The sequence below is a fragment of the Neomonachus schauinslandi genome, chromosome 10 (genome assembly GCF_002201575.2).
Source record: "Neomonachus schauinslandi chromosome 10, ASM220157v2, whole genome shotgun sequence".
Taxonomy (NCBI): Eukaryota; Metazoa; Chordata; class Mammalia; order Carnivora; family Phocidae; genus Neomonachus; species Neomonachus schauinslandi.
The window spans coordinates 4,981,144-4,990,215 of record NC_058412.1 but is presented as its reverse complement, the minus strand read 5'-3'; positions in this window follow the sequence as shown (position 1 = coordinate 4,990,215).

Genomic DNA, 9,072 nt, shown 5'->3' with positions numbered 1-9,072 from the left:
TAAAAACAAATTCTAATTTTTTTTTCTGTTATTTCTGTTTACCATTTCTTCACCTAAACTTTTTTGGAATTTCTCCAGACTAGAGAGAAGTGAAGGTTTTAAACCAGGCTCTAGACTCCTATACTCAGAGATCAGCCAATACCGAGTGGCAAGGGAGGTGCTCAGACCCCACCCCTCGTGCCTCACCCTTTCCTCCCCCGCCCCCCACAAACACAGACTTACATGGGCACCGATGGTTGAGCTAGGAGGGTCCTCATCACATGTGTGAATGTGGCCAAGTCACCTGGGGCTGAGCATTCCCAGGCCACCCAGTGCCTCTCAGTGGCCTCACCACACCCCAGGACAGCCGGAACGTCCCAGCTGTCTGGCCCTGCCGCATTCAAAGACATCCACACAGAGTGCGAGGCTCTGGACAACTAGAGGCCAGAGGGCCTTATCTTCCAACAATGCCTGGACTGAACTTTCCTTCTTTCCTGTTCTGACATTTCTCAAACAGGGGACCGCCCTCCAGGACATGGAGGCTCTTTCATGGCAGGGCACCCACGAAAGCTTCTCTCTCTCCCTTTTAATCTCCCACCCGACCCTTTTCTTTTCTTGACACGAATTCAATTCAACTGCCACTTAAAAATAGGCCTGCTTGTCACATTCTGTTTGCCAGTTGGAGTGAATGTCACTGAGTGTCACAGAATCTGTGGCTACAGCTTGTGGATTGATTGTGGGAGAAACTAGGTCCAAAGTGGAGTGAGTCCCTCTTATGACCTCACCCAGATTTACACCCACAGAGAAAGCATGGATTTTTCTTGCCATTGTCTTCCTTCCCATTAATTTCTTCCCATAACTATTTAAAACCACCATCTGTTCTCTCCTTGGAAATTTAAGTAACTTACAGCACAATTTTTTGATTTTTACCCCCAGTTGTAGATTAAGCCATATGTGGGGAGATTGGGTCAAATGCCAGGTATTTAAAATGAGGTAAGAGGAGTTATGCAAATGATTTGACAGTCTCTTTGGGGCCATTCATCTGTTGCCGCATATTCATCCAGCAAGCACTAATTGAGCACTAGCTGTTTGCTAGGCACTGTTCTAAGTTCTGGGGCTGTAGAGATGAATGGGGGCCCCACAGTCCCTGACCTCCAGGAGCATAGGACGGTGTAGAATGTGAGCAATCCATTAGTTCCTGCAATGTAGTGGGCTGAGCTCTATATTGTGTAGCTATGATAGGGCTCATGCTCTTCTTTCCACATTGAGGACATTGTCCCCCAGCCTAACTGGAAAGCTTCTACTTCTGAATATAATTTAAGTGCTTTGTCTGGGCGTGTTGACCGACCTTTCTTACTAGATTTAACTAACTCTTCCTTGGGGGCTCCCTCATGCTATTTACTGAAATTTATAAACAAGAAATTTATACTCATCCACCAGATTATGAACCCCTTGAAGGCAGACATTTCATCTTACTTAATGTGAAAACGCCAGCCAAGTGCTCACCCAGAGTAATTTCTTAATAATATTTGTTTAATGGCTGAATGATCCCCTCCACTTAAAAATTTACTGAACACCTGTGTTGTCCAGCTACGGTGCCAGGCAACTACATGTGTGTGTGTCCAAGTGTATGCCCGTATGTGTCCATCTGTGTGTGTGCCTGTATGTGCCCATGTGCATGTCCATGTATGTGTCCATGTGTGTGTCCATGTGTATCCATCTCTGTGTGTGTTCCATGTGTGTGCCCATATGTGCCCATGTGTGTGCCCATCTGCATGTGCCCGTGTGTGCCCATGTGTGTTTCTGTGTGTGTCCATGTGCATGTCCATGTGTGTATGTGCCCATGTGTGTGTCCATCTGTGTGCCCATCTGTGTGTGTGCCCATGTGTGTGTGGCAGGGGAGAGATGGTCACTGGGGAAGCTAGGCAAAGGTGAACAACAAAACTCCTGATCTCATGGAGCTCACAACTTAGTAAAAGATACAAGTAATACCTATTACTCAAGTGTCTGTTTTTATCCCTTGCAGGAAATCTTAAGGAAGAAGGGCTTGAGATAATTATAAATATAAAAAGAAATGTCTGTGTCTCATTTCAAGATTCATTTTTAGTATTCTGTTCTCAAATTCTTTATGTTGGATTGTTAATTTTGCCTTGGCTATGAAAATAATATTTGACACATGAATACACCCTTCTTTTGCATCTCTTGTTCCATCTGTAGCTCTTATTATGAGGAGTTTGGGGTTGCTTTTATTATTGTATGTAGAATTTCTCTCTGATGAAGTGATTTTTGCATTTCTGGATTTCCCTCCTCTGGAAGGTGTATCTCACACACAGGGTGCATTTCTCTTCATCCGTTGTGCCCTGAAGTTCACCACTTCTTCTTGGAGTGGGAAGCTGACACATGGCACCTCCAAGAGCTCTTCCACGACCAGCATTCAACATAACCATGTTAAAATCAACTCGACAAATGCTTCCTGAGCACCTACTTTGTGCACACAACTGTACCCACTCTGGGACGGAGTCCAAGATAAACAGAACAGTACCCAAAACCGGGTGTGGGAGAGAAATGTTCTCTGAATGTCAAGGAGGCTTCTCAGAGAAGCAGTCCTTGCCTCAGATGAGTAAAAAAGACAATTCTCTTTTTTTCACCTAAGAATTGGAGCAGGTTGCATAATCAAGTTGGACCTTAAAGAATTAGTAAGGAAAGACATAAACAAAACAATAAAATCACCTGTAACTTAATACCTCTTTTCTTGAATAGAATTTTGGACCTCTGTTTTAAAGAGGAAATCCCTGCCCCTGAGGTTTTTGGTGACTTCCAAGAAGATTGAATAACACTATCTGTCCCTTTCTTTGGGCATGGCTGTCCACCCAAGCTCTTCAGCTATTTCTCCTTTCTATCCCCCTTCTAGAATTTTCTCTTCTCTCCCAGTAGCTACTCTGCTCTTGGGAAATGTGTATTAGAAAAGATGCCATTCTCTGCCCTCACTGAGGATTCACAAGTGTAATGCCCAGAAGTGAACATTATCAAGAGTCTGGGTACTGACAAGCCCAAATACCCAGGCTAGAGCTACTTCTGTCCACGCCTGCCCGAGCAGGAGCCCTTCTGCGCACAGCCCCCATCTGCAAACCTTTGATAGCATTGTTACATGGCCAGTCCTTTGTTTGAAGATGCTGAACAGCAGCATGCAGCAATCCAAACAATCAGCTCTGTACCATTCACGGCATATCAAAGCCAGTTAGCCTCAGTCATGGTGGGTCTCAGTGACACAGGAGAAATGATAAAGCAACTGGGTCCCAGGGAGAATCTTCTGAGCCCATGGTGTCTCCAAACACCTTCTTATATAAGATCCCACAGCACCTGAGCTAAAATATCCAGTGTAAACACAGGCAATAGAAGTGCAAAGGAAAATGTATTTTTGGATGGGTTTCAAAAACACACGTTTCTTGGAAAGCAGATACTATTATTTTTCGTATCGTAAGGAATATTTTAGCAGCAGAGTAGGGGGTACTGTAAATATTGAGACTACCGTGCTTGATTCTGGGTAAGGAAGGCCCATGTTGAGGATACCGACATTTGGGGAAGTATGAGGAGATGACAGAGAATGTGGGAAGTATATGTAGCTAAGGATCCAGAGTGAAAGAGACCCCGGAATTAATTAGGCTCTTGATCACGGAAAACCCGGACAGTAAAGGCTAGATAGAGAATGAGCCTCCCATTGGCCTGGTTGCCCAGAGTAGGTCCACAATGGAAGCTCACGAATAAATGGCCGGTTGAAGGATTCGAAATGTAGATACCCTTCACTGTTGAATGGGGAGAAGCAAAGAAAGAGAATAACGTAAAGCAACTGGGCTACATGAATGTCTCCGGGGATACTAATCTCACAGGCAAATAACTCACAGGTAGAAAAAGAAGTTTCCTAATTCAGTGTGTTCAGAGTCCTAGATGATCTAGCACAACACTGTTACCTACTTGGAAAGTAATAAAAAATGGAATACCCACCTGACCAGGTTGGCAACTTCATATTCAAAATGAGTTCTCTAGCCCATCTTAAAATAGCTTTCCCGAGGCTGATCCTCGGATGTCCTCAGCATTCCTTTTACGTCAGAAAACTCTCTACACACAAATACGCTCTTAGAGTTAACCTTCATTTCTTCTTTCTTCTTATTTCCTATTTAATCTCAGTAATACCGGCAAAACTGCTATTTGACATAATTCCTTCCAGCAACTGATTCAAATACTGGGATTTATACAATTTTCCCTGGTGTTGTTTCTTTAAGAGCTAATTATTTTAGAGCACTTTTAGGTTCCCATTCACCTCCTGCCCCCACACAGGCACAGCCTTACCCATTAGCAACACCACCCCTCCCCCCGCAAGTTGAGACACCTGTTACAATCGATGACACTGCATTGACCCGTCATTACCACCCGAAGTCCATAGTTTACATTAGGGTTCACTTTTGTTGTCGCAGGTTTTCTCACTTACCTTTTAACCCCTTATTTGCCTTGACCTCAATTTCTGCAGACATCTCTAGACCACAGGTGCTCCTCGTCACCAGCCCCTGGGGGCCTGGGCAGAAGAAAGGGCTTCTCCCTCTGTGCACCTTGTAGACTGGATGCAGGAGAAGCCCAGGGGAGGACACGAGGTAGTTCCCTTCCGGGGAGGGCTCAGAATTGGAGATCAGTCCTGCTACCAGACCCTCTACAGACACAGAAACAGTGTATACAAGGGGCTGCTCACAGTGAACTGGACCTCAGCGTGTGATCACTTGGCTTGGAAGTTAATTCTGATCTTGTCAACATGCCCTGCTTAGAAAAGGAGCCGCATCCAGCTTTGCAACCCAGAGCTTCAGGGATGCAGGCATCCAGGACCTGAACTCTGAGTCCTGCTCTGATGCTCGTGAGCCTCATCGGTATCCAGCTACAGGCAGAGTAGCTGGGGAAGCACTACTTGTATTGAGTATTTTTAAATTGTATCTAATTGTAGGGTATTCATTTTAAAAATTACATTTCCAAACCCAATTACACATGTTTTTCTTGGTTCTACTTTAATTTTCTATAAAGGCTTTACCCTTTGTGGTTGGTCTCAGTATTCCAAAATTCACTTGAATATCCTGCTGCGCTTTGAGGACCCTCTTTCTCTTGGTGGGATCAACAAGTTAGCTCTGTCTTTCTCTGGCAGAGGATGCGGTTAGTGTGTGTGTGATGGTTGAGAACGGTTTTTGAGGCAGACTTGATCCTTTGCTTGCTGGTTGCCTGGTCTCAGACAAAGTACCATCTCTGAGCCGGTTTCTCCATCTGTAAATTGGGTATGATTATAAAAATAGGGATGATTCCTCTTTCACATCATTGTCTCTACTATGTCTTGTTTTGTTTATGACATATACTTCCATATCCTTTCAGGATCCTACACCATTTATAAACTTAAAGATTATATCCTCCCTTCCGATAATGTGCATTCCCTACAAAATATTCTCAACATTCCATCTCTGATCCTCACTTAACCCAGTTAAGTCACCACTAAATATTTGGGTGATTTAATGCACATTTTCTCTGCCCACTGAGAAGTGAAAGCAACTCTAAACTTCCCTTTATACACTTGGATATTGGCTACTGGCAAAGTTTGGACTGGTGCAGTGTCATAAAGCAAATGGATTTGTCTCCATAAAACCACATGAATGTATGAATGTCAGGAAATAAAATATACTCTTTGGTGTATTTTTTAATTTTTTGATATAGATATAAAAATGAGGATTCTGAGGATTCTTTGGTTTGTCCATTTTTCAGGGCCCACAAATAGGTGTACATTAATATTTTCTTTGCTTTGGGGATTCAACTAAATTCCAAGCATTCTAAAAAAAACTTGCCAATTTCACACCAAGAATGTAATGCCATTCCTTGAATAACCTTGGAAGCTTCATTATAAAGTTATCCTCAGGCCTTATGGATGACTTTTAAATTTACTTGAAAAGATTCAGAGACTTATAGGGAATGGCCAAGTGTGGTAGTGAGGGCTTTTCATGGTCCCCAGAAAGAAGTCCCACTGAAGAGAGGTCCACAGGTGGCATCCTTGGCAAAGATGAGCAGTAGGAGAATTGGAGGCTCTTGAGGGGAAGGGAGGCTGCAGTGACCTCGCCACGTCAAGTATCTCTTCTTGCATCCATCACAGCATTGATCACGAACTTTAACATTTCAGGCGGAATTCTTGTTTTTCAAAGATTGATGAGAACAGCTGATTATGTGGAGACTTCAGTGATAAAGGCCAGACTAAAATAAGGAAAAGCAATCTACATCCCAAAGCCAATTTCCTTTAGGAATACTCTCTTCCTAGAGAGGAAACAAAGAGCAAAACACCCAACACGCAAATGCCAAATGCGGAAGAGAAGACTCCGCTGACAGTGCCCCACTCTGGGAGTCGGGCACGTCATCTTCCTTCCCCTCAATTTTCCAGCACCGTGCCAATTCGAAATTTTTCCCCTGACTTAGTCGGGCTGGGAGCAGGGAAAAAGAAGAGTAAGTTTTCTGGATGTTGCTGAGGCACTGACATTTGCGATTCAGTATGGCTTCTCGGTCCCCGACCGGTCCTGGAAGGCCAGACCATCCTGGAGGCCAAGAACACCTTCTGCCCTCCGATTTTGGCACAGCGGTGGCCTCTTCACTCAGATATGTGCCTCCCGGCATTACTCGTGCCTCGGGGCCTGCAGACTGGCATGCCGCAATATGCTCTACCTAAGGCTACACCTGAGACCATATGGACCTTCAGCTGCTGCACCATACAGGGGCCCGCCTGCAGCAAGGCGAGGACCAGATGGAGCAGACGATACCTGTCTGAGGCCGTCTGACTCGACGCGGCTGGGGACGTGGTGCGCAGAAAATGGCAGACTATAAACATTTAAATAATAATACCACAACACATGCTGATTCTTTTCCACCAGGAAGGAAAAAGAGTACCTTTCTGGGAGAGATATGCCGGAAGAATACGATGGAGGAGGAAGGAACTTCATTTTTAAAACAAAGCTAAAAGTCAAATGATGGCAACCAAAGATGGAACTGGAAAGTAGTTGTAAGGGTGAGCATGGAGCAGTGCAAAGCAGGGCGGTGGGAACCAGGAGACACAGCACTTTCCCTGTGCCTCAGTCTCCCCACTGATAATATAAAGGAAGTGGCCGGTGCTCTTCAAAATGCCAAGATAAGGAGCTTGGGCCAGGATGTAAATCAACACATGGAGAATCATCAAGAGAGTCTGGTTAACAGAAATCATTTCAGTGGAATTAAGCAGGATGCTTTGGAATGTGGTTGAGTCCCATTCTGCCGCAAAAGCATCTCGCGGCAGACAGTTCACAAATCATGCAGATCTTGGCAACAGTTTACAAACTGGTACTGGGCCGTGGATATTTTGAGTAGCGTTGGACCAGGTCACCTCTTTACACTCTCAGGACTTTCAATTTTGCTTTTGTGTGAGTCTAAGTAGAGTACTCCTAAGTAGAGTACTCACTTGCTTTCAAATATAAAACAAATATTTAAAAAATGAGATGTGGCTTAAAGGGTCTCAGTTGCTGGAAGTTCTAAAGTCCCCCAAAGTGTAAAAAAAAGATCGATTTTTCAATTATTCTGGCATTTCACGAATATTCATGAACGGCTAGCAAGCTTCATAGAAAAATTGTACCGTGGTGTAATGTGTCAACAGTTCTAGCTTTGAGGGCTTCCTGGAAGATGTGATTCTTGAGGGGGGACTTCACTGATGTTGCTAGAAAAAGAACCGAGAACAGCGACGAGAGAGGATAGGAAGTCCCCGCTGAGGGAAGGCACAGCCATGTGATGAAGGATGTGCTGCAAGCAGAAATGCACAGTAGTGATCTGTTGCTGGAATGCAAATGTGAGAGTGAACCATGAGAAGGCAGGCACGCTCTTGGTCACAGAAGACCCAGAGCTCTAGAATGAGGGATTCAGACATCTCCTATAGGGGATGGGAGGTGACCAAGGGGCTGTCAGCCTGTAGGGGGATAGAGTCAGACCTCCAATGGTGGCATGAAGAATGGATTTGGGAAGGGAAAGTCTGGATACATAAAGACCAAATCCAGTTAGGAGGCATTTACAAACAGCATCTTGGGATGGAGAGATGACCAAGTCTTGAAGTAGGTAAGAAGAGAAACAAATTAGATTCAAGAAACAGGATCAAATTCATAGGCTGGATTACTTACTGGGTAGTCTTCATTCCTTGATTTTGGCTTCTATCCACCAACCTCTCCCACAATACCTTTGCTTTAATTATTGGTGATTTGGAGATGATACTGTTAAAACCTTGTACAGTTGGTTCCTCGACCTCCCACACCCAATGATTTTTCATCCGCTGGACCCCAAGTTTGTGCCATTAGCAATGGGCACGACTCCTTCAACACCCTGTTCTGCCACCACTGCCTCTCCTCTCTGCAGGCCAATCTCTCTCGTATTTCATCACTAACAGTCTTTCCATCCCAATATTGCCACCAATCCATGTCTCCTACCAACCCTCCACTGTCCTTCAGCCCCTTGCTGCCCTGTCTTGCTCCCTACCACCTACAGTTCCATGATCCATCTTCACCAGAAACCCCCTGCATTGACTTATCTTCAAACACTCACCCCTGGTGGTTCATCATCCTCATTTGGCAAAAACCATGGCTTCGGGAAATCTAACTCTCTACCCTCTCTGCCCCCTGCTCACACATCAAACCACTCCAGAGACAAGTATGCAGCCACACTGAATACCGTCAAATTAAAATTCACGTCAAGAACTTCAAGTGGAGCATTATTGCTCTTGGGCCATCCTAGTATTGTTTGGTCTCTCCACTCTTTCACTTCCAGATTACTATTCTAGCCCTCTCTTTTCTCCTCAGACCTCCAGCACCTTCATTAACTAACCTTTGCTTGGTATTTTACTGATATAACTGTAGCTATCAGAAGAGAATTTCCAAGCCTACCAGCACCAACTCTACCAAACAGCCTATCCTGTGTCTTTATTCTCTGACTTCTCTCTCATGACTGTGGATGAAATCTTCCCAAGTCCTTAACGAAGGCAAACCCCTCCACTTACACACCACTTCTCCCAGCTTCTCC